Source organism: Podarcis pityusensis (assembly GCF_964106645.2).
Source record: "Podarcis pityusensis genome assembly, chromosome: 10".
Taxonomy (NCBI): domain Eukaryota; kingdom Metazoa; phylum Chordata; class Lepidosauria; order Squamata; family Lacertidae; genus Podarcis; species Podarcis pityusensis.
In genome coordinates this window covers 70,194,565-70,220,410 of record NC_138035.1, presented here as the reverse complement: position 1 = coordinate 70,220,410, position 25,846 = coordinate 70,194,565, and the positions used below count along the sequence as shown (strand labels likewise).

Here is a 25,846-nt window from a genome sequence, read left to right as displayed (position 1 = left end):
ACCATTAAGAAAAAGAGGCAGAAATAGATACGAGAACTGTCCCTGGATCAAGTGACTTTTCTTCTTTAAGTTCTCAAAGTTCTTAACTGAGCTCAAGGTTGTCTGTCATCTGAACTAGCCAGAAGATTAACTGTTGAACACAGTCGGTCCCTCATTAGAGCCATCTTGCCCAGAAATGGCAACCAGACATTCTGTTTTGGTGACTACAACCTTGGTTTAAGGAGCCATTTGATGCCTAACATGTATCTTGAGTTTCTAACACTGCTTCAAAACTATTCCAATACAAATGCTTTAATGATGATTTGTGTGCTTGCTTTTCTCTACCCAGTTACAGACATGGCCAAAATTGTGGAAACCTTTTGGAAGATATGTATTTCTGAGGTTTGATGGCTTATAACAAGTCATTTTTATAATAATGCCATAAAATTATGTATCATTAGAAAGAATATAATGCAACAAACTAATTATCTTTATTCTATCAAAAGTTATACACAAATAAAAGACTTTATACACAGAAAAAATAATAAAGGGTATTTTGTAACTTCTCGTCATTTCAGTTAGTACTTAGTTTAGAAACCTTTCGCCACAATTACAGCCCTACAACACCATCCAATGGAGTTAACCAATGATTTTAGTTTGTCAGGTTTTATAATGTGGAAACAAAGATTATATGATTGCTTCTATCAATTGTGCTTTATTCCTTGGTTGCTTCTGACTAGTTTCTTTAATCGACTCTACAGATTTTCCATTGGAGTCAGCTCAGGGCTACTGTATCACTTTCTAGACATGGGATGTGGTGACGCTGTGGTCTAAACCACTGAGCCTCTTGGGCTTGCTGATTGGAAGGTCAGCAGTTCAAATATGTGTGGCAGGGTGAGCTCCCATTGCTCTGTCCCAGCTTCTGCCAACCTAGCAGTTTGAAAGGACACCCGTGCAAGTAGATAAATAGGTACTGCTGTGGCAGGAAGGTAAATGGTGTTTCAGCGCACTCTGGCTTCCATTTTGGTGTTCCGTTGTGCCAGAAGCGGTTTAGTCATGCTGGCCACATGACCTGGAAAGCTGTCTGTGGAAAAACACTGGCTCCCTCAGCCTGAAGCGAGATACACGCCGCACCCCATAGTCGCCTTTGACTGGACAACAATCCAGGGGTCATTTACCTTTACCTTTTACCTATCGCTTTCTAGGTAACCAGTTAACTCTTTTCACTCTGTTTGTCACTGATCAGGTTTGAGTTAAAGAAATCCAGTTCTTGTTACATAGGGCAGCTGTGCTTTCTTCTTCTGGTTATTTGGCTATAACTTTAGTTTTATTGGCAACCTGATCTTGCAATATGAATGGTGGGTACAATCTCTCCATAATGGAATTAACAAGGATCTAAGATACACCTCAATACTGGAAGCAAGGGGATATGAGAAAGAAAGGAGTGTTCTTTTGTGATTGTAGACATACGGAGTCAATAACTGTGCACTATAAAACGGTTCCTATCCTTTTTTCTGTAGAAATAGGCCAGCAATTCACTTCAACCTCAAAAAGGGAGGGTAAAGGGGCAAGAAAAAAACTAAGGGCTTGAGTCATGCATATAAAACCCCTAACTTGCTAGGGGAATAGGGACAGACCACCAATGAAAAGGGAACTTTAATATTGCATAGAAGAAGAAGAAGAAACACTCCAGTACAGGTGAAGGTAAGGGTTAAAAAGAGACCCTTGCTTTAATGGTGGAAGGTGGTTTGGCCACTGCCTACAGCAGCCAAAAGGTGAAAGTGAATGAGGCAAAAACAAAGAAAAATAAAAGAATAGAATTCCCTCCACTGGAATAAATTAAAATCACATTAATTAGAACAAATGTTTAAAAAGGAACACAGTTCCCTTATCTGAATGTGCTGTCAGGGCTTCCCAGTCCTTTGGTGGCACCTGGCCCTTTCAGTATGCCCCACTCTGCACCAGCAGGCACCCACTGGGCAATAACTCCTGAGAATAACACATTCGGACATTGCCTGGAGACTCCACCTGTGGAAGAAGGATGAGGCACTCTCCATCAGCTGCCAAGAAGGAAGGGGAGACAGGGCGGATATAAAAATCTTCAGAAAGAGAGAAGAATGTGGGTGAAATCAAGTGGAAATACAGGCAACAGGTTAGATAATCAGGCTGCCCAAATAAGGCATCTCTTCAGGTATTGGCTTAAAGTGATCCTTGCTTCTTGTGAGAGGTCTTTTTCAGGCAGTTCTCCTAAGTCCCATCAGGTGTGATCTGAGAGCAGCGTTAGAAATTAGCCAGGCACCAGGTGCATTTTGCTACTGGCATGTGTCCAACTGTGACTATGTGGAGATTTCTGGGTGCCAAGTTGGCAACCACAGTTAAAAAACCTTTGCCTTAGTCCATAGATAATACCATTTCCATTGTGCTTGTTTCTCCCTCTGCCATACTGGAAACAAGTTAATTGTTGTAAGAGCAAGCTACAGTCAAGCAATGTAGCTGAGATCATTGAATCACAGAATTGCAGTGCTGGAAGGGACCCCGAGGGTCATCTAGTCCAGAATAGACATTCTGTTGTGGTGACTGCAACACAGGTTTAAAGCACCATTTAGCCCCTCACTTGTATATCTGAGTTTCTAACACTGAGAGGCGATACCAATGACCTATGCTTATCTATGCTCCCTGGGGAAATAGTAATGAAATAGAAAAGACTCCATTCTCTTTGGGAAGGAGCCTCCCATGGAACTGTGAGGCAGCTCTGGGAAGAACTGATGACCTCAGAGCTTGGAACTTACTAACAAGGAGACTGGTCAGGAAAAATAAGACTCGGTAACAAAATGTTTTGTAAATGACTTTGTATATTTTGGACTAATAGAAAACCAATAAAATGGAATTAAAAAAGACAACAGCTTAGATATTCTGAAGAAACCACAAGACTGAAGCAGTCCTGAGAAGAAGAGGTAAAGGACTTGCTGATGGGAACAATCTAGGGGAAGCAAATAATGTGAAGTAATACTGCTGGAATGAAACACTGCTGAAAGCTGACTAGACATGAGCTAGTGCCTTTGTTTGGACCCCTTTGCTTGGCATGGTCCATGGAAAGCATGGAGGATGCCCCCTTTGACATTCCTCTTCCACAGGAGCCACCATTTTTACAAAAAGTTCCCATTTAAATCAATACTGTTGGAAAATTTATAATGTAATCCATTACAACTGTCCTGAGTTCCCCTGCCAACCCACTGCTGGCTCAATGTTCAGTCCTGCCAAACTGACCATATACAGTCTATTCAGTTACCCTGGAGTTGTCATGTGGAATCAAGAAAATAATTTTTTTAAAAGAAAAAAACTTCAACTGAAGCAGCCAACATGTGAAGTGACCTTTCTTTTTACCAGATATTGCCTCTGACTCAACCCTTTTGGTTGCTTTTGGTGGCGATCAGATTAACTGGAGTGCGATCAAAAGTTCCCAATCAGTTGAATAGATCCAATCCCTGTCAAAAACAGTGGGAAGGTCAGAGTCAAAGGCACTATCTGATAAAAAGAAAAGTTGACAGAAAAAGGCACCATGTTCACACAGTTCCACATTCAAGATGCAATGGCAAAGGAATAATTGGGATTATACTATTGCCTTAGAACACACTCCTCTTTGTTCCTTTGCAGCCACCATTTTAACTTTCCTGTGTCTGACATCAGGTGATGGGAGTGGGTGTTGTCAACAAAAGCCTTTATTCTGTTTAGGCCTTGACTGAAGTCTGGTACTTGCAGATCTCTGGGTAACAGAGAACATGGTTTCTGGTGACAACTCAGCTGTCGCTAATCAGGATGAGATCATGGATTGAGTGCACCCGCGTTATCTAGCTATGGCTGGTAGCTAGCCCCAGGTCAGCATGGAGACCTGCTTAATTAACAGCCACTGTGCATCTGTGAGAATGCAGCAACTCAAATACTGGAAATTTCCAGCCAACCAAGCTTCTGACCAATTGGGAAATTTGGGTTCAGTTGCTATTTTCTATATGTCCCAGTTGTTCCTATGCGGAGAACGAAACAAGCTCCTGACAAGCCCATTTAAACAAATGTATATACTGTACATATACTGCAAGTTACTAGAAAACTTCTGAGTTATAATATACAAGTGACACAAAATAAACAGTAATTGACCAAGCATTTCAAAACCTACAAGTGAACAGAAGTTTTTCCCATCTGTTTTAAAATAATGTAGGATGCCAAAAGCAGCAGCTGGTTTGCATCAGCTGAGAGAGGGCACCCCACAAGCATTAAAATATTATGCAAGAAGCACATCAAGATCAAAGGCAGCTAATGCAACAAAATTCCACACAATAAGGACTGTCATCAAAGAAAGAGGGCAAAGTTACTGCATCATTGCAGTAGAGACAGAGATATAATCACAGGTCATTGTACAAGGCACTATGAAAACAACTCTTGCTCTACACACTCCGGGCAAAACTCTTTTAGCAAAGCATAAAAAGCACAAAGAAAGAAAGAAACTAATCACTTTCAAAAACAATTATGATGTAATAATTGTTTGCCAAATCCATTACATGCACTATGACACAGAAAGCTTTGAATGATAGAAAGGAGGCTGTGCAGATATTTATTAGCATGTTCCTTTTTCATTATCTCCCAAGAGTGCAAGGAAAGATGTCTGAAAAGAGTTTGTCAGCAACAATACTAAAAATACAATAGACTTCCAGCTTATCAATTTATCATTAAAAATTGAAAGCTTTCCTTTTTAAATTGTAGAAATGTAGGCTTATGCCTTATACTTGCCAGGGAATCGTTTGCCCGCGTCCCCAGGACCGAGGAAAGAACAAAAATGGTACCAGGAAAGTTTCTTCTTTGGAGAAAAGATTTTATTACGATCTGTGCACAGAGACAGCCAGCAGAATAGTTTCTGAAATCTGGCTGTAAAGCAATACGCATCTGCAAGCCTTCTTATACTTTGAGAGTATTTACCCACCTCCCAGACCTCCCCCAAAACTTCCCCAATCAGCTGGCAAGTTTTCAACTTATTCCTTATATGGCACATCCATATTGCTTGCTGAACACATTTTATTGCTTGCTAAACATTCCTGTCTTTCTGTTAGTTAAGCACTTCCTTCCCTCTCCTTGTACACGTGTCTTTTCTTATCGTTGCATTAGTAAGCAGGAAAAGGGGGCCTCTTTAGCAGGCCTGGTGAAATCTGCAAACAGCAGCGGTTTCTTGCTAGCTGACTAGGCAGGAAACGGCTCCTGACCTGTTGGACTTATATTTTGCAAGCAGCTGCAATCTTGAGCCGTTTAACCACAATAGCAGAAGTAAGAGTAGGGCAGGAATTTACTGTGTGTAGGTAATATTAATGATTAACCCTTTCCCTCTTCCTTCACTCCCTCCTCTTCTTTTGAACAACCTAATACTTAGGTTCGTTCTGGGGTATGGGTCTATATTCTCTCATCACAGCGATGACCGTGGGTCCTAGCTTTCGTGACACGAGTCTTTGCATCATTTGCTGCAAGCATTGCAATAAGCAGGGGATACAGAGGCAAAGAAGCAAAAGGATTAACAGCGGTCCTGCTAATAATACTACAACATTCCTGAGCCAACTGCCATCAGGGAGCCAGGAATACAACCAATCCCATGCATCACTCCCTGTGGCTTTCAGCGGGTTTTCAGCTATCATCGTTTCCATGTGGTCAATGGTGGCTGAAATGCTGACATTATTATCTGGGATGAGCATACAACAATGAGAATGAACCAGGGCACAAACCCCACCCTTTGAGGCCAACATTACATCCAAGGCATATCGATTCTGTAAGACAACCTCCCTCATAGCAGCCACCTCTTGATTTGAGGTCCCTTAAAGCTTTAATGGTATCATTGAATAATCCTTCTGTCCAATTGGCCAGCAGATGAAGATCTCTATAATTCATGGCTGCCCCTAAAGAAGGTAGCAGGGCTCGCGATACCTGGGTCCCAATATAGTGGTTAATAGGTGTGTTAACAGCCCTGCGGTTACGCAGTCTGAGAGATGTTGGTAGCTTTTCCACCTTATATAAAAGGGGGATCACCATTCCCAAGGTACAAACTCCAGTAAGGTCTCGGGGAACAGATTTGAATGCTGCATCGCCACAAATCAACCATATTTCCTCCGGAAGAAGGTGACTGGTGTTTCGGTGTTGCTCAGACCACTTGAAGGCTTGCGAAAACAAAAGGCTTATGTGCCATTGTTCCTGGGTGGAATTTAACAGGGCTAGAGCGGAAGAGTTGGATCTAGAGCTTTCGTGGAGGTGGTGCATGTCTGTCATTAATTTGGAGCTAGTATCAGATTGATAACACCGTGAGGTATTACCATAATTAAATAAGGCGGAACAGGCCCTATTGAATACAAATTTTAAGACATATAGGCAATTGGGGTAAATCCCTCGTAGATTTGACCCTTCGGAAAAATTCAAACAAATAAAGGCTGGCTCGGACAGGGCCAATTTTACAGGTGGCCATTGAGCTTCTTCGGGGTTTATCGTATTGTTTATGCTAAAGATGTTATTAATGGGAATTCCGTGTAGCATCAAACCTGGCCGGTGCGCATAAGGCGGTATATGCATACACAGCCAACAATTGGAGAGCTGTAACATAGTAGCGAATTTAAACATATCCTCGATATAAATATTGTCTTCCCACATCTTATGGTAATTTTCTCCCCTGGATGTCTTGTTTAACAAACCTGTTTCCCCTTGGCCCTGCTTGCTAGTCCTTGCATCTCCCCCTACAATAGCTAACATAAGATATACTATGAGGATCATCATGGGGATAGAAGGATCTGGCCGTCGTCTCCCGCAGAGCCTGTGACGCTCATGCCAGCAAAAGAAAATGCACATCCATATGACAAGAGCGGTTGAGACAACTCCTATCCACCAACCCCAATCCCACCATGGTTCCTCCCACCAATATTCAGGGGGTGTGCTCATTGTTGAAGAGCCCACTGATATTTGTGCCCGATTACCTGTTGAGCCTCAAGGATGAGAGCCCACCGGTGAGCTGACGCTCCCACTATGTGGATCAACTTTTCTACTAACCCTGTTGGGTGGATTGAACTCTCGTGCTGCCTCCCTACTGACCAGAGCATATGGAAGCTGAAATCCTGGGGTGGCAATTCTTACTGGCACTTGTTTAGCAATTTCAATGCACACCCGGTTAAGGCTCCCACCCCTGCAATTCTTACATTAAGATAGGTTCCGTCCCATCTATCGTCTGCATTAAGAGTAGGACCTGGTCTATCAAATGAGGTTGGTACAGTGCTCTACCTCCCAGATAACAGTTGACTACCCTCCCACAACAGCAAGAGCGGTCCAGAACTCGATAGATTTCGATCGTCTCTGCAACTTCCCGTATGAGTACTATCCACGCGTGCTGGACAGTGGTGTGGGAGAGGAGCCACAACGGGGCAGTGGGGTGTTTTAATACGGCAATCTCATCAAACCCCAGTTTCCAATAGCCAAAGAGCACGCCATCTCTTACCACTGGCAAGACGAACCAGTCGTAGCAGAGGCCATCAGGCCAATAAGTGCGGTATGGCTCAGTGGGGTCAGGGCTGTGGGCATAGAGCACGTTGGGGACGCTGCTCATGGGCGCCCGAGTTGGTTAGGGAAACAAGGTCGGGGATACCTCCAAGCGTTGAACCCTATGGTGTGGAGATAAAATCCCTCAATCCCCGGGGGATGGTGGTACCCCCGATGGGTAGAGAACAACCTTGCCCCCCAAGGAGAGGATACCCACGGTGGATGGGCCACTACACACCCACACGAATAGGTAGCCGCCTGCAAACGACAAATACTCGGTGTTAAAATCCCCACTGCTTCCTCCTCACACCATATAATGCACACTAAAGTTCGTTCGGGGTTCTGGACATTATCAGGGGGCAAAGGCTGCAAGGCTGGAACGTTGGAGGTACTCCCGGTGGGCACCCCTCCCATCCAATTCTTCAGCCGTGCGTAGAGATATCAGCTTCCGGAGTGATATCAGCAGGGCGGTCGTCTACCGGGCGCCTGGAGATGGTCATCCGAAGAGAGTTCTCTGGATCTGGTGTTACTGTCCAATCTGAAATGGCTTTCTTCACTCGAGTATGGTGGACCCACGGGGTGATGCCGGCAACCTTCACAGCAGTAGGGGTAGAGAGTAGCACGGTGTATGGTCCCCTCCAGCAGGGCTGTAGGGGGGCTTGCTGCCAGTCTTTCACCCACACTTCGTCACCCGGTTCGAACTGATGGAGCGGTTCAGTTAACACACATGGGGTGCGGGCCTGGGTCCACCTGTTGAGAGAGGAGAAAACTTGGGAGAGTGACTGTACATAATTGTTCAATTGCACATCTTGGCTAGCATATGGAGTTAACATTCTAACATATGGGACCGGTCTCCCATACAGAACTTCAAAAGGTGACAAGTGGGTTCGCTTTGACGGGAGACTGCGGACCCTAAGCAATGCCAAGGGCAACATGGTCACCCAATTAGACCCGGTTTCCTGTGTCAGCTTGGACAGCTGATTCTTTAGAGTCCTGTTCATTCTTTCTACCTTTCCAGAACTCTGGGGTCTATAAGCAGTATGCAGCTTCCAGTTGATCTGGAGCACTTTAGCCAGTCCCTGTAGGACTGCATGAACGAATGCTGGTCCATTATCAGATCCTATGGACCTTGGCAATCCATAGCGAGGGATGATTTCCTTAAGCAGGCACCTGGTTACTTCAAGTGCCTTCTCAGTCTTTGTCGGCCATGCTTCTACCCATCCGGTGTAGGTGCATACAGCCACCAGCAGGTAGCGATATAGTCCACAACGGGGTAATTCAGTGAAGTCCACAACAAGATCTTCCATAGGTGCAGTTCCACTGCGCTGAATTCCTGGGGGAGCTAGTGGTCCGGTTCTGGGGTTATTCTTTTGACATAGCAGGCATTTCCTGGAAACCTGGGCTGCCAGTTGATAAAGGTGGGCTATATAGAAGCACTTTCCCAGCTGCTTGGTTGTAGCGTCCGGCCCCATGTGGGTTGACTCGTGGTATCTCTGAGCTATCTGCCGAGACAGGGACTCTGGAATCCATATCCTGTCATCAGGGGTGAGGTACCATCCTTCTTTGGTCAATGTCAATTCCTGAGCGTCTGCAGTGTCCTTTTCCTGCTTTGTGTAAGCCGGCTTGTCAGCGGTGCTTAAAATTTCTTCTGGGACCAGTGCTCCAATAATCGGGGCTGGGGCCAGTTCCCGGGCTGCTTCCTTAGCCACTTTGTCTGCCAATCGATTTCCTCTGGCCACTTCTCCTGGTCCAGTCTTGTGTCCATAACAATGGATAACCGCTACTGCTTCGGGCTCCCATACAGCATCCAGGAGGTTCAATAAGGCTTGTGGGTGGGCCACCTGGTTTCCTCTGGAGGTAAGCAAACCTCTTTCTTTCCATAAGGCTCCATGGGCATGTAAAGTCAGGAATGCATACTTAGAATCTGTATAAACGTTTATCTTCTGTCCCTTTGCCAGGCTCAGGGCTCTGGTAAGCGCAGTTAGCTCTGCCAGCTGGGCCGATGTTCCAGGCGGGAGTGACTTTGCTTCGATCACCTGGTCTTCCAGGGCTACCACTGCATAGCCTGCTTTCCGCTGTCCAGTCTCAATAAAGCTGCTTCCATCTACAAACCATGAAGGCCAGTGAGGGTTTGCCTCATCTTTTAGGTCAGGTCTGCTGGAATATACTTCATCCATCACTTCAATGCAATCGTGCGTCTGCTCCTCACCTTCTCCTACCGGCAACAGGGTAGCTGGGTTGAGGGCGGTGGTGACCTGGAACTTCAGACGCGGGTGCAGCAATAACATCTGACACTTTCTCATCTTTGCTTGGGAGAGGAAATAGGTACCCTTCATGTCAAGCAGTGCTGGGACTGCATGCGGGGTCACACAAACAGTGTCTTGGCCGAAAGTAAATTTGTCTGCTTTGTCCAATAGGGTGGCTACTGCCACAACTGCTCTCATGCATGGCGGTAAACCTTGTTCTGTAGGTGTCAGGCGTTCAGACAGGTATGCCACGGGTTGTTGCCAGCTCCCCAATTTCTGGCATAGCACTCCCTTTGCTGTTCCCTGGTCTTCATCCACAAACAGGGAGAAAGGCTTCTCAGGATTTGGGATACCCAACGCTGGTGCTTGCTGCAATGCCCTTTTCAGATCCTTGAAGGCCTGCTGCTGCTCTTCTCCCCACACAAAGGGGTCCTTTTCAGTTCCTCTGGTTGATTCATGCAGAGGCTTGGCAATTGTGCTGAAGTCAGGGATCCATGTTCTACAGAATCCTGCCGAGCCCAAAAAGCCACGAAGTTCCCTGCGGTTCCTTGGTTCTGGAATCTGGATAATGGCTTGCTTCCTTTCTTCTCTTAGGGTCCGTTGCTGATGGGATATATCAAATCCAAGGTATTTTACGGTGGGTTGGCATATTTGGGCCTTTTTCTTAGATACTCGGTATCCTGCTTCAGCCAGATGATTTAATAAGTCCTTGGTGGCCTCCATACACGTGTCCTCGTCTGAACAGGCCAAAAGAAGATCATCTGCGTACTGCAACAGAACCCTGTGTGGGCTGGTGGGGAAGCTAGACAGGTCCGAGGCCAATGCAACCCCAAAAAGGGTTGGAGAATTCTTGAAACCTTGTGGAAGCCTCGTCCACGTATATTGCACCTTGGTGCCTGTTCCTGGATCCATCCATTGAAATGCAAACAGGGGCTGACTTTCTTCTGCCAAACGGCAACAGAAGAATGCATCCTTCAAGTCCAGTACTGTGAAATAACATGCGGTGGGAGGGATCAGACTCAACAGCGTGTAAGGATTGGGCACATTGGGATGGAGGGTTTCCACGGCCTGGTTAACTAATCTAAGGTCTTGGACCGGACGGTACGAGCCGTCTTCCTTCTTTACCGGCAAGAGTGGGGTGTTCCACTGAGATTGACACTGTCTCAGGATGCCATGGCGAAGCAACCGTTCCAAATGTACCCATACTCCTTCTGCAGCTTGCCGGGGGATAGGGTATTGGTTCACAGCCACAGGGTTAGCAAATGGCTTGGGCTTAACTATTATAGGTGGGATGTTCTTTGCCATTCCGGGCGGGTTGCTTTCTGCCCATACACCAGGGTTAACTTCTTGCAGGAGGTCCTCTGGAATAATCCCCTCCTCTTCTTTTACCATCATTAAGCGCCAGTGCTCCCTCAAGGGTACCTCTAAGGAAAACTCTCCTGCTGGCCCTGTGGTCATTGTCACTTCCCCTGTTGGTTGGAAGGAGATCTGGGCTTGCAATTTTGATAGCAGGTCTCGGCCCAATAATGGGATGGGACACTCCGGTATATACAAAAACTTGTGTTGGACCATTTGGCCACCCAGGCGACAGACAACAGATTGCAGGAATGGGGCTCTTTGTGATTTGCCTGTAGCTCCTATTATGTTAATTGTTTGCTTGGTGGGCTTGGACACTGGTACTGGCAAAACAGAGTGGGCAGCCCCTGTGTCAACCATGAAGGGGATGGTTTGGTTCCCTGTTTGTATTTTGACCATGGGCTCACGGGAACCTAAATCAGCTGGGCCCGGTCTGTCCTAATATTCTTCCTCTTCTCTCAGGCTCATTGCGCCGGGTTGTCTTTGGGCTGGAGGGTGCCAGGGAGGTCCCTGTCCACGTCCTCTACCCCTGCCGGCATTTGTCGATGTCCAGGGTCTCAGTTCCTGTCGTCCAGGTCCCTCGGAGATTGGGCCTGGGATTCGCTCTCTTCTTCCTCTTCCACCTGAGTGAGCCTGTGGGCATTCTCTTTTCCAGTGCCCTTCCTGCCGGCAGATGGCGCACTGGTCCCTCCCCAGACGGCCTTGCCCTCCTCCCCGGGCACTTCCTCTTTCCTGAGGGGTGGGTGCGGTAGCCTGTAGCGCCATCAACTTCTTTGCTTGATACTTCTCCTTTTTCTTTTGTGCCTCTTCCTCCCTCTGATTATAGGTGGTTTGAGCCAGTTCTAACATCCACTCAAGGGTGTGGCCCATGAACCCCTCGTGTTTTTGAATCTTTCGGCGGACATCGGGCGCCGCTTGGGCCACAAAGGCAGTTTTTATGATAGGGGCGTTGGCAGCCTCATCTGGGTCCACAGGAGTATACTGGCGGTAGGCTTCCTTCAGGCGTTCTAAATATGCTCCTGGGGCCTCTTCATTCCCTTGCATTATTTCCCTGACTTTTGCAAAATTGGTGGGCTTCCTGGCTGCCCTTCTCATGCCATTCAAGACATGCTGCCTATAAGTAGTGAGGGAGTTCTGGCCGTCAGTGATTAGGTAATTCCAATTTGGGGTTTCTGCCGGGTAGGAAGTGGCAATGTCGGCCTCCTGTACTTGCTGTTTCTTCAGATGGGCTCTGGCCTCAGTATGTATCCTACTTGTTTCCTCTGTTGTTAACAAGGCGTCCATCAGATATTGGACATCATCAAAAGTGGGATTATAGGTTTTAAAAATCCCTTCAAACAATTTTATAATCTTTGCTGGATTCTCCTCAAAGGAAGGATTTTGATTTCTCCAATTACAAACATCTGCACTTGAAAAGGGTATATGCTGGACCGTGTAGGTCCGTTGTGGTGTCGCCCCACCAGGCCCTGGAGGTCCCGGTGGGTCATAAACCCTTCGGAGGGGCATCACTCCTGCTGCCTGATCCTTCCTGGTTTTCTCATATTGTCTATGAGACATAACTCTCTTCGCCGCCTCTCCCCACTTACGTTGCCATTTCTTTCTCCTGTCCGGGGTACAACATTCTGCTGCCTCAACTAACAAGGGGCTCACATCCAACTTCTCCGCATAGGGGCTCACGTATGCCGTAATGCGTTCCTCTTGTTCCTTAGTCCACTTTTTATTCTCCTCAGTCCATCTCATCAATTTCCCTATAAATTCCTCATCATCTCCTTCCTCCTTCTTTTCCTCTAAATCATCATTCATTAACAAGTCGCTGTCCTTTTGTTCTGGGCTTGATGGGAGGCTTGCTTGGGCCTGGGGGCCAGTTCCTCCCGGTGCCTGGGGACCTGGGCCTGGGGGATTTGCTAGAGGGGCAGTTGGTGGAGCATAGGGTGGTGGCGGTTTGATGACTCCCCCCTCCTCATCTTCTGGGTCTGGTATCACCGGGGGCTTTTCTGCCTTCCCTGCCGGTCGAACTGCACAAATTGTATTTCGTGGGGCGTCGCCTCGGCAGGCTTTCAACCACGGTGGATTCTTTTCTACATTGGTTTTCCAAGTAGAAATGTAGGGGATTTGGTCTGGGTGGACATTCAATATGTTCTGATATAATGGGCTGATTAATTGCAAATCAAAACTCCCTTCCGAAGGCCAATTAATTTGCGCGGGCCAGTCAACTTCACATAATGTCCTCATTCTCTGTTTTCGCAGTTTGATTCCCCAATCATAATTTTTTGTGGCCGCTTTCCAGTTGTTTAAAAAACATTCCAGAGGACTACATTTGCTTGCCCCAGACCCCATTTTTCAGATACTCCGCACCTAATGGGCTGTAAATCCTTTCACACTCCACGCACTACAGATTGTGACCTGCCGAGGTCGCCCCGGGCAGAAAATGCACAACCCTGCAATCGCTCGGCCAAGGGGAACGCTAAGCCCCGACCCACACTTTGACAACAATTCAGTCACTGGAGTATCCGACATGCAACATATAACATACAAATCACACCATTATAATTTCAACATGCAACACACAAAACACACCAAAATAATTTTCCCTCCTTCTTCTGTTCCAAATTTTTTTCGCTGGTGGCACTCTCCTATACAACCAATCCCCTTATTCCTGGTGGCTGGCACTTTACTGCGCAACCAATCCCCTTATTCCTGGTGGCTGGCACTTTACTGCGCAACCAATCCCCTTATTCCTGATGGCTGGCACTCTACTGCACAGCCAGGTGAGGCTGATCAGACCTCGCCCCCCCTTTTCCTTGGGGGCCCACGCCCTTTCCCTTGGGCTTACCGTTTTCCGCTGCGAATTCCCTCCTGGCCAGTCCTCTTTTCTCCCTCGACCGAGGTCCCTACTCAGGAGCGGTGTGGCTGGTTTCCCCCACGAATCAGTAGGGTGCGCGCCGAAGCCTGCAGACGCCGGTCCGAGCTGTCCACCTTTGGTCGAGCCTGGCTCTCCCCGGCCCTCTGGGGTGGGGCAAATCCCGGACGAGCCCCCAAGCTGTAGGCTTATGCCTTATACTTGCCAGGGAATCGTTTGCCCGCGTCCCCAGGACCGAGGAAAGAACAAAAATGGTACCAGGAAAGTTTCTTCTTTGGAGAAAAGATTTTATTACGATCTGTGCACAGAGACAGCCAGCAGAATAGTTTCTGAAATCTGGCTGTAAAGCAATACGCATCTGCAAGCCTTCTTATACTTTGAGAGTATTTACCCACCTCCCAGACCTCCCCCAAAACTTCCCCAATCAGCTGGCAAGTTTTCAACTTATTCCTTATATGGCACATCCATATTGCTTGCTGAACACATTTTATTGCTTGCTAAACATTCCTGTCTTTCTGTTAGTTAAGCACTTCCTTCCCTCTCCTTGTACACGTGTCTTTTCTTATCGTTGCATTAGTAAGCAGGAAAAGGGGGCCTCTTTAGCAGGCCTGGTGAAATCTGCAAACAGCAGCGGTTTCTTGCTAGCTGACTAGGCAGGAAACGGCTCCTGACCTGTTGGACTTATATTTTGCAAGCAGCTGCAATCTTGAGCCGTTTAACCACAATAGCAGAAGTAAGAGTAGGGCAGGAATTTACTGTGTGTAGGTAATATTAATGATTAACCCTTTCCCTCTTCCTTCAGAAACAACAGACCATGAAGATGGTTTACGGCAACAATGCCAACCATTTTAGTGTTGAAAGAAATGGAAAAGGCATTCTGAAACACACCATTGTGTATTGGGGATAGGTGCTTCACCAAGCCCTGAAATGTAAGTTTTACTGCATTACTAAACAAGGGATTTACTAAACACAGGATTTGGAATCAGAAGAGTAATTTCAAATGTTGAAAAATACAGACTACATTCAGGTATTTGGTCCAGAAGTACAATCTGGCTGTCTGACATGCTTTGACATTTATGTTCACGATATAGTCTTTCAAGTTCTAGATTAGTTAAAATGTGATGAATTTTTGGAAATATACATGATCAAGGAACTACACAAACACGTGAAATAGTAGAAAAGCTTATTTAAGCTTCTGCAAACTTCCTACTTTCTCATATCCACAAAGATCAGCATGAGGGTTAGAATCAGAAATTATGGGTTGTTATGACACCAATTAACATTTAATAAATAAAACAGTCATGCTAATTATTCTGAAGGGTGGGATAGCATATAAACAATATTAAAATTTCCCACTTCTAGACATTTCCTTCAAATATGCATCAGACTGGGTCCAACAGGGCTGACTCCCAGGTAAGGCTGCAAACCTGTGAAAACATATGATAAAAATCTGAATTTTTTAATAGTATTATCAAGAGTAGCTAAATAATTATAGGATGCAGCTTCAATCTGTCTGTGGCTGCCCTGTATGGTGATTCATTCAACTACAGGCAGCAGCCTTCTCAGTGATAAACCTTCCATACTAACATCCCACTCATGCTAACCACTGGATCTTTGTCAGTAGGAAGAAGTATAAAAGTTTTTGTTTTCAAGGTGAGGTTTGCTCAAGCAACAATGTCTTCCTGAGCATTGGCATTTTCCTACATCTTTGGTTAGTCACTGGTCTTGACTTCTCCTTTGTCCCATAGTTTCCAGTTCATGTCTCACTCCAGACTCCTGCCTACAGCACAGCACTGACAATATCCAAATATATTGCTACATCTTAATTATAAGGATATTTTATGAGCTTTCTTCACTGAAAGGTACTGTATATTCTTTGTGCAGTATGTTACTGAGGTCAGCAAATCATATATAAACCAAGATTTTAAAAACTTTCCGAATGTTTACTGCTGTTGATGGTTTTCAACATTCCCTTCCAATTTTCTGCAACAGTAAAATACTAAAATATACCCTAGTACCTTCAAGAGTAGAAGTCTGACTCTCCTTCTCAAATACATATTTCATATATATATATATATATATATATATATTCTCTCTCTCTCTCTCTCTCTCTCTCACACACACACACATATACACAGACATATATGCACATATACATATACATATACATACACACACACCAAACAATACAACCCTATGAGCCAAATTATATATGGTATACGTTCTTAGCTTGAGTTCAAACAGGAAGTGGTTTTTTATTATTTATTTTTATGTTTTCTGCTACATTTCAATGCCCTACAGACAACTCCCAATTTATGCAGGGGTTGTGTTCCAAGGCACTGTGTGTTTAAGTGAAATCTCGTATAACACCATTGAAAAAGCATGGAAACACCCCATGCTGTTCCCATTCCCCCCCTTTTTGTGATATTTTTGGGTCACTTCCAGGTTCAGTGTGATGCGCATGTGCGCACACAAATTGGATGCACCTAAAAAGGCGGCTGCCTGTACTAAAAAAAATCCATTATGCCTTCAAAAATGTATGGAAGTTTACATCACTTGTCTTGTAAAGGTAAATAACTGCATGCAATTTTAGCCGGCATAATGCACACACTGCATATGTTTTGGCATTCTCTGCTATTCCAGTTCTCTAATTCTGGGCACTCTCATATGGTGAGTACAGGAATTCTGCAAACTCTGGAACAGCATCAGTTTTAAAATTGTGCTGTTTGCTCCCATTCACTACAACAAAGCCACACACTAACACAATATTGCTATATCACTGATAGCTTCAGCAGTCTCTCTCAAAATGCATGGCTTCTAGAAGTGTGTATGACCACTGTTTTAATATTAAATGCAATGTGGTTCCAATTCACTTAATTGAAGACATAAAGCTAAAAGTCAAATGTTCGTTATGACAAGATATTGAATGTCTGTTCCATCCTTCCATATAAGCAGTTTCAAAGAGAGAGTTTGTTTGGGACCATTGCATCCATAATTTGCAGCTGGACAGAAGGTTGCACCACTTCCATCTCAAGTACTCAGTTGCAAAACACTTTCCTTCCCTACTCATTTGCCTTCCTCTCGCAACTGCTACTAGCTGCTCCAGGGGGAGACTGTCCCAATGCAAAACACCTCAGATATTGTCACAACCTCCTACTGTCTCAGGCAGTCTGCTGCAAGGCGTTGGTGCCTCCAAAGGAAAAGGCAGAAGCCTGACAGTCAAACAGTGAGGAAGAGCATGACAACCTTCCAAATTTGATCTGTTCATATTTTAGAGAAATATATTAAGACAAAGCTTACAGCACAGTGAACACATTTTGAGATCTCTTTATGTATCATGCACCTCTGGCTTTATCTCAATTAACTTGCAAAGTCAAGGAGTCATTCAGGAGGAAATGTTGGCAAGAGATTATCAGATAAAGGGAGGAACTGAAAGGTCACAGATAAAATAGTGACAGCCTAAGTAAGAGGGAGAAGATATTTAAAAAATTGTCATAGACAGTTAGAAGATTACTAAATGGCATTAGAAATGTTTTACAAATCTTAAAAGTTTTACCCTGGTCAGTTCTTTCCAAACCACATAAAGTCATCAAACTTTCATAGTGAAAAGAAACACCTAACTGTAAAATCTCCAGAAGTGAAAGAATTCATCCATTCCATTTATATGCTGCTTTTCTGCCAAAAGGCACCCAAGGTGGTTTACAATTTTAAAGGACTAAAACAAATGACACAACATTTAAAATTGGCTGGGGTGGGGGACTGATCTCCTTTACAACTACAGTTAAAAACATGCTGATGATATTATTTTTCAAGTAAATGTAATTGAAGTAGTGAGAAAACATTAGTTTGTTCCAGGGTCGAAGAGTATCTTACGAACATCATGCACCAGGTAACTTAGAAAAACTTGTGCCCTGCAACTACTTGAGCTCTACTCATGTGCAGTTTTCATATTATTTATTAATACTTATTACAAAGATGGAAAGAATGTTCATGCTTTTATGTAAAAACAATTTTGTCCTTTCTTCTGGAAATGTCTGATCATTCATTTTAAATAAATATGAAAATGATCAGGAAGCAATTAAAAAAGGTGATTGTAGCATCTTGGCAGGTATACAGGGGGGGGAAAGACCTATCTCCTTTTTTAATAAACAATTATACTTTATAAAAGGCATGCAGGATAAATAATCAAGTTATTTGATTATGATCATTTATTAAGTCTATTAATTGCAAAACTAATGGTTTTTTAAATAACTATAGCAACCAGTTGCCCTACATGATTGTTTAGCAAGTCCATCAGTTTCAAAATAGAAAACTTACCTTTATCAATTCACTATGCCCAGAAATAGAAAGCTGGTATCTATTGATTCACTTATATACCCAAATTCTTCCTCCAAATTTGAACCTAGATTTGGGCCACATGGATAAGCAGCACAAAGGAGCAAAACCAACCATTGCAATCCAAGTTTTGAACCCAAATACCAGTTTCTTAGTTGTCCACCAAAATCTCAAAGATTGTCTTTTGTCCAATAACTTATGGCAAGTGACAATTCCTTTCACACAAGCAGCAGGCCTCCTTTCTAATTTGCTTCAGCTTTTCCTTCCTACAGTATCAGCATTGATCATTCCAACTGTAAATGCCCCTTTTTTGTTCCACATTTATCAGAACGGGAGCTCATCTTTGCTTTTCCAACTGCCAATCACCACAGGTTGCAATATGTCTGCTTTAGCAAAGTTAGAGCAAAGCAAAGCAGGCCTGTACAGGTTAAACAATAGACTCTTGCTTTTTATTCCCAGCATTTTATCTTTATGTATGAAGCAGTATTTTTATTTGGCAGAATATTCCAGCATGCAATTCGGCATCTGAATCCCAAAGTGGCACTGTCTTTTGAGTCTCATGAGCTATTCCTGAATGTCTGAATTAGCTGAGAGAAAGAAGAACCAACTGCTGACAAGAGAGAAAATCTTGTGAAAGCAGGACAATGGGGAGAGGTGAGAAGGAAAAGAAGGGCATTCTGGAAGCAATAAAAAAAAAAACACTTGTGCTTAATCTAACAGGATGTGTTGATGTGTGTGTAAAATATTGGGGGAGGGGTCACTTACCATAAATAAAAACTAGAAAATGTGCTCCTCTGCAGGTTCTGAATATAATTTTGGTTCCCAGTTTGCAACTCATTGTCTACCCTATAAACTTAATACATACATACATACATACATACATACATACATAAGGTAAAGGTAAAGGTAAAGGGCCCCCTGACCATTAGGTCCAGTCGTGACTGACTCTGGGATTGCGGCACTCATCTCGCTTTACTGGCCGAGGGAGCCGGCGTACAGCTTCCGGGTCATGTGGCCAGCATGACTAAGCTGCTTCTGGCGAACCAGAGCAGCGCACGGAAACGCCGTTTACCTTCCTGCCGGAACGGTACCTATTAATCTACTTGCACTTTGACGTGCTTTCAAACTGCTAGGTTGGCAGGAGCAGGGACTGAGCAACGGGAGCTCACCCCATCGCGGGGATTCGAACCGCCGGCCTTCTGATCGGCAAGTCCTAGGCTCAGTGGTTTAACCCACAGCGCCACCCGCGTCCTACATACATACATGCATAGACTTAATAAATAATTTTTAAATGCCACAATGGATTAAGCATTTAGAAATATGAAGAACTGTGCGCTGCATATGGAATTTAGAGCAAAGGAGAAGTTCTATTGCTTACGCATATCACAGCAAGCCAAGATTTGAAGTTAAAAAGACTCTCTGGCATTAACTGAACACGGATTATATAGCACTTTGTACCATTCCCAATTCTAGATGTCAGTTTCAGAGATTGAGAAATAAGAAGCATCTTACAGATGACTTCATGTCATCAGCAAAGTTGTCTTTAAAAAAAAGTCTTCTTCTCCAATTACGTTGTCAGTTGGGGCATCAGTTAGTTGGTGCCGCATCCATCCTTTGCCACAGATTTGGCACCCTCTCCTCCCTTGAAAGCATGACCTACTTTTTAAACTGTCCCCAAATTTCCAACATCTTCACTAAAAGAATTAGTAGGTTTCTTATGTAAACTATCATTTATGTTAATTTGAAATGTTTCGTTGTGTGTTATTAATGGAAGTGTGCCCTCTTAAAAGCCAGGTAAACAAAACGTGTTCTGGCTATGTATCACATGCATCAATGTGGACTAGTTGTAAGAATAAACTCATAAAATAGCAAAGCCAGAACCATTCCCCCCCACACACACACATTAAGATATTTTTAGAACAAATAAGACTGAGAACTGGTATTTTGAGTAACAAATTTTTTGGAAACAAAGCACAGAGTGACAGAGAAAATGAAATATTTGTTCAGTGTTTGTAAACTATTTTTCAAGAACTACGTCCATTTTTCCTGTGTTTATGAAATTTAACATAATATGAAAACAAAAGAAAAGAAAAACCACATATACAGGATTTAAAAGCTTAACAGACATAATCTGTAAAAAATGGATAAATTATAACACTATACAGTTGCAAATCATTAATAAATTTATTACTCAATAAACAAAGATAATCTTTCTATGAACCTCTTGATATAAGATCTAAAATAACTTTTTGGAAAATATGTTTAACAAAGTTAACTATTTCCCAAATCTTCTTAAACCACCCAGATTTGTGTAATGCATGTTTTCGTACAATTAGCAACAACTATTTCTAAAAGTGTAAGCTACCGATAACTGAATGATTAATTGTAAATATACCTGTTCTACTTACTCTTTTAGAAAACCTAGTAAAACTTTTCCAGAATCCAAAGTTAAACCAAATTAAGGGGGTACTGTCTATTAGACAAAATCTCTTTTCATGCGTCTTTAAAAAAGCTGTGTTAAAAAATTATCATGAGAAGACTGTCCAACATATTTGAATAAATAGTACCAGGTGTATTTGAAGTTAAATACCACCTACACTAAGTTTTCATTTAAGTCTGTGCTGATCAAATTTGTTACTTCATAACAGAAAATTCATATCCATTCTTTATCTTGCATATTGCAATTTAGAACTTAATCTATACTGACTTTTCTCATTACTGTATTTAACTTACTCATAAGTAAGTCCCATTGTGTTCAAAACATTTACTACCAGTTAAGTGCAAAGAGGATTAGTTTCATTTTGCACAAGTTCAGTACTGTCATTTCTGGCAAATATCATTTTGATCTACATCAGTTCAAAACACAATATTCAAGATATTCCAAGTGAAATCTGAAAATAATAACATGTAAATATATATTTACTGTTCTGGTAAGAATAAGCAGTAACATTTTCTGTATGGATTTATGTATCTTGTTGTAGCACAGCTTTCAGAATCTGATTGGCTTTTTCACTAAAACCTGAAGGTCCACCAAACAGGGATGGGGCAGAATAGTTAATCAGAAAAAAGGTGGAAATGCTCTTAAGAATTTAGGTACAGGATGTTTCTGAGTCTCAGTCCAGAAATTTGTCATCAGCACTAAAACCAAATTCACTTGAATAGTTTAAGCATTGCAGATACTGAAAAGGAATCTGCTGGTGTAAGAGCAGAAAGACAAGATAATAAAGTAAAAATAAATTCTGGCTCTGTGAGCCATTTCAAATGTCTAAGCAACTGCTTCAAAAGTTTTGCACTTTTTTTATTAAAAAGTACTGTCATGTTGATTTTATTTTCTACTATAATATAAATGTTGTATTAAATTTGGTTCTCTTCTTTTCTATAACTTTGTGATCCTTTTTTGTATTTATTTGTTTGAATGTTTATTAGAAATTGCCCATGTTATTTAGCTGAATAGTAAAAATAAAATATTAACTTACAACTAAAACAAGTAATGATTAAATCATTTAAACAAAGGGCTAGGACAATGAGTTTCGAGTCATATCTTGAAAACAGAAAGCTCTATCCTAGCCATTTCACCATGAACGCATTAACATAATTAGATCGTTCTAAATTCATGATCTCAGTGACAGGTACAGACTTGACTTTTAAACGAGTTCTGTAAATGTCAAAACTATCCCATCAGTGACCACACAACATTTTTAAATGAACATAGGCTCATGCTAAAATTAAATATATAAATAAGGCCCTACAAGAAATGATTTTCTTGTTCCCTGGGCAACAACAGGGCAACTCCTCAAGCTTTGGAAACCTTTTGTTTTCATAGCTCACACTCATATGTTCACCCAACTTCAGGACGTTAGTTCAGTGTGGGTTGAGACGTGGACATTAAACTACTGTGCTGAGACACTGAGCAACCCAACCCCTTATCCCTCCTTTTCAAATAAGTAAAAATGCAGGAACCAGGATCCTGCCTCTCAAACATGGAAAGCATTTCTGTGCATGTTAGCTCTCCAGTAACCAAAAGAATTAAATCCAACAAATATATTCAGAGGATTTACAGTTTAAGTAGTACAGAATATATAATTGTTCAGATACACCTTGGCTTAGATTGACAGCCATGACACCTTAAATTGCAGTCTATGAGACACAACATGAAAACAACAATTCTCTGACAACATCTACCTCTTTTTTTATATTCACGTGTCAAGGAGAGGGGGAAACGTTACAGCTATTCAAATTAAGATTGGCTGTACTCTGCATTTCCCAATTGTGTAGAGTTTAGTTATGTTTCTTTGCTTCTGTATTGGAAAAGCTCTATAACAGCTAACCCTTTTATTGAAAAGGATTCTGAAGTGTTATAAAATCAATTCATCAATGCCTAGCAATTTAAAGTTTAGCTTTTGAAGCAATATTTTCACACCTCCTTTGGAAGCATTGGTGTTGAACCTGGTCAGACACAAGCAGATGGAGATTTCTATACGAGAAGGCACTTTAGCAGTTAGGAGTTTTCCAATAAGTCAAACAAGAGACTAATTGGTAGAGCCACAGAGAATCTCCCTCTTCTTTCCTTACCACGACACCAGAAGTCTTCGTCTGCTGTACAAGCAAGGAAAAGTTAGACTACAAGTGCTTCTGCAGCAACAGAACCCCTGCACTGTTCTAGAGCTTAGGTTTCTGATGTGGTACTCTCAGGCACAAATGGGTTCTTACTAGAGGCCGGGTCATTTTCCATACTCCAGAAACACTCCCTAGTACAAAGCACTTTTATAATACCATTTAAACATGCATTAGTGCTCCAACACTGGGAAATCAAGTGATGAAATCCCTGTGAAAGGAAAAGGAGGCCTGGATAAATTACTCTTGACACACTAATCGCCTGGACTGTACTTCATATTCAGAGATGCATAAGACTATCCAGGTTGTTTGGTCAGCTGTCACTACCATAAGAAACAAGCATCTTTCAGAAAGTTTGCTACTACTCTGAAAAGCCAAATATATCTACAATTTATTACATTTTATTCCACGTTTCCTCTAAAAAGGAGGTTAGACTAGATGACTCTCGGGATACCATTCAACTCTACAATTGTATGAGTCTATGAAACACTTTAGTGTGGAGTACATAGTTTCCCTTCCCTTCTCTCCATTCACACAAACACTTTTTACTTTCTTGTAACTTTATAAGATAGGTTAGGCTGAGAGATAACAACTGGCCCAAGGTCACCTAGTAAACTACATGGCTGAACCTGCTTCTAGCCAATCCAAGTTCAACACTATCTGACACACCATGCTAACAACAATCTATGGGTTACAAAAGCTCTAAGTGGAATACAACATTAATTAGAAATATTAGGAAAGCATTCTTCATACTGGTGTGATTAGAAGACCAGTCATGTATTATTATTTTTACTAGACTGAATGTCTAGAGTTATTTTTTTCCATCTGTTGTACACCAAAAGCATGACAGGTGGAATAGAGTAAAGAAAATCAATTATTTTCCAGTTTACAGAAATTTTGCTATGTTTACCTGGATATAATACATATTTACACTACAAGCTTGAATAACCTGTGATGTGCCTCAAAATTGCTCTTGTACAATCATTAAAAGAAAAATGTGATACCTATAGACTTAAAGATAGAAGCATTCTGGGTAAGTTAAAAGAAGTGAAAGGTTTACTGCTGTGCATTGAAAGCAAATGTAAAGTTAAGCACTGTTTGAAAAGGACAAGAATCTACGTACATGGTTTTACAACTGAAGTTACATGTGATAGGGCAGCCATATGGCTTTTATACACGTTTGCCCAGTTCACACATGAAGTTGCAGAAGGCTGGTGGTGGTGCCTTTTTGTTTTTTACATGAAAGGAGCATACAGGTGAGGAGAACTGAAGTATTTCCTGGTTTACTTTACTGTGCTTCACTGGTTTACTGAATTTTGTCTCCAACTTGGCTTCCCACCCAGGATCAGAGATGGGCTTTAAAAAATTCCTCCAGATATCAGAGCATAACAAGATAAGCTGAAAAGTGGATAGTTTCACTCCACTCACCCTTGAGCTTCATTTTATATAAACAAACTCCACACCCACAACCTTATACATGAAGAGGGCAGACACGTGGCAGCCTCATCACATTTAGTCAGGTCCTCAAGTATTTCTCCCCCACTCTATGGAGCCTTTATCTGTGATAGATATCCTGCCACTAAACAACAACTAAGATCAATGTAGTGCCGTTCCTTACAAAAAGATCAATAGGAACATCTCATTTGACAAAAAAATTGAATTAATATTTAAGGACACAAGTGAACCTCAGCATTCCACAATGATTATTTTTCAATGAACTGACGAATCGAAGGCTGCAATCAAATGTACCGTATATCTGACAGTAAACCCTAGACTCAGTGAGACTTATTTCTGAGTAAATATTTTTTACTCAACACTGTAAATCTCCTTTTAGTGTAATCCAGAAATTTCATAGATCAATACTGTCCTCTTGAATCAACAGGGGTGAGCTGCAAAATGCAACTTTGCAATGTTAACCACCACGAACTATTCATCTCTAAAATGTATCCATATCGACTTAGCACTGTTCTGGAACATAGTCCCTGCAGCACTACAGTTAAGGCTTGCTAAGACAGAGGTGGGGAAACTTCTCTTCCAAGCAACGTGCACTGTAGCAGAGGTGAAAGTGGGCAAAGCAACAAATGAAATTTTTGCCTTGCAAGCAAGGCGAATTATCAGAGCTCAATGGCATGTTTCAGCCATGAAAAAACTCTTGGGAGTAAAAAACAGGGTTAGTAAAGGATGTGGTCTGGGGAGAGTTCTGAGGGCCAGACAGAGAGTCCTGCAGGCCAAACATTCCCCATCCCTGTTCCAACATGTTAAATTCTGTTGCCTGCACTTCTGAAAAAAGGAGTCCATTTCTATACACCAGCTAAGATGGATACAACTAAACTCCTGTTGGCAACAAATGTATCAGTCTGTCCATTTGCTATTCTATTAAGCAATAATTGTGTGTGGTTGTGGGGTGCATTTGGTATTCTTACCAGCTGCATGCATGGAAGAGAATATGCATGTTTGTTCTTAAGCTATATTATGGTGGTCCCCCTTGACATCACTCTTGTTATTGGCTTGCAGATTTCCAGAAGTGCAAGTCAAGGAGCTAATCCCGCCAACTAACACTGATCCTACCACACCCCATTTCTTTGCACCTGAAATTTATGCAAGCCTATGCTGGTTCAGTTATATAGATTTAGCCAAGCTGCCTAAGTTCCCTATACTGAAGTAAAGAGCCAGACTTCTCAGCTGCATCAGTACCAAGTGGAGTCTAATAATGCTGCAACTGGGCAAGGTCAGTTAGACAGTTAAATTGTTTGGGAACAAGTGCAGTTTACTTCCCCATAAATAAGCACAAAACTGGGCTAGCTGCATCCTATCCAGCTCAAAGACATATTGATATTAGATAGGATATCAAACAGCTTTTATATGATCATCCCATTGGGATTTTAAAAGCAGGCGAAGTTGCGCTCAA

At 42.6% G+C, this 25,846-nt stretch overlaps 1 protein-coding gene across 1 annotated transcript in view; it reads right to left on the bottom strand.

Moving 5' to 3' along the window:
* RSBN1L (round spermatid basic protein 1 like) overlaps positions 1–25,846 on the bottom strand; it is a 50,484-nt gene that overhangs the window by 22,961 nt on the left and 1,677 nt on the right. The window lies entirely within an intron of this gene.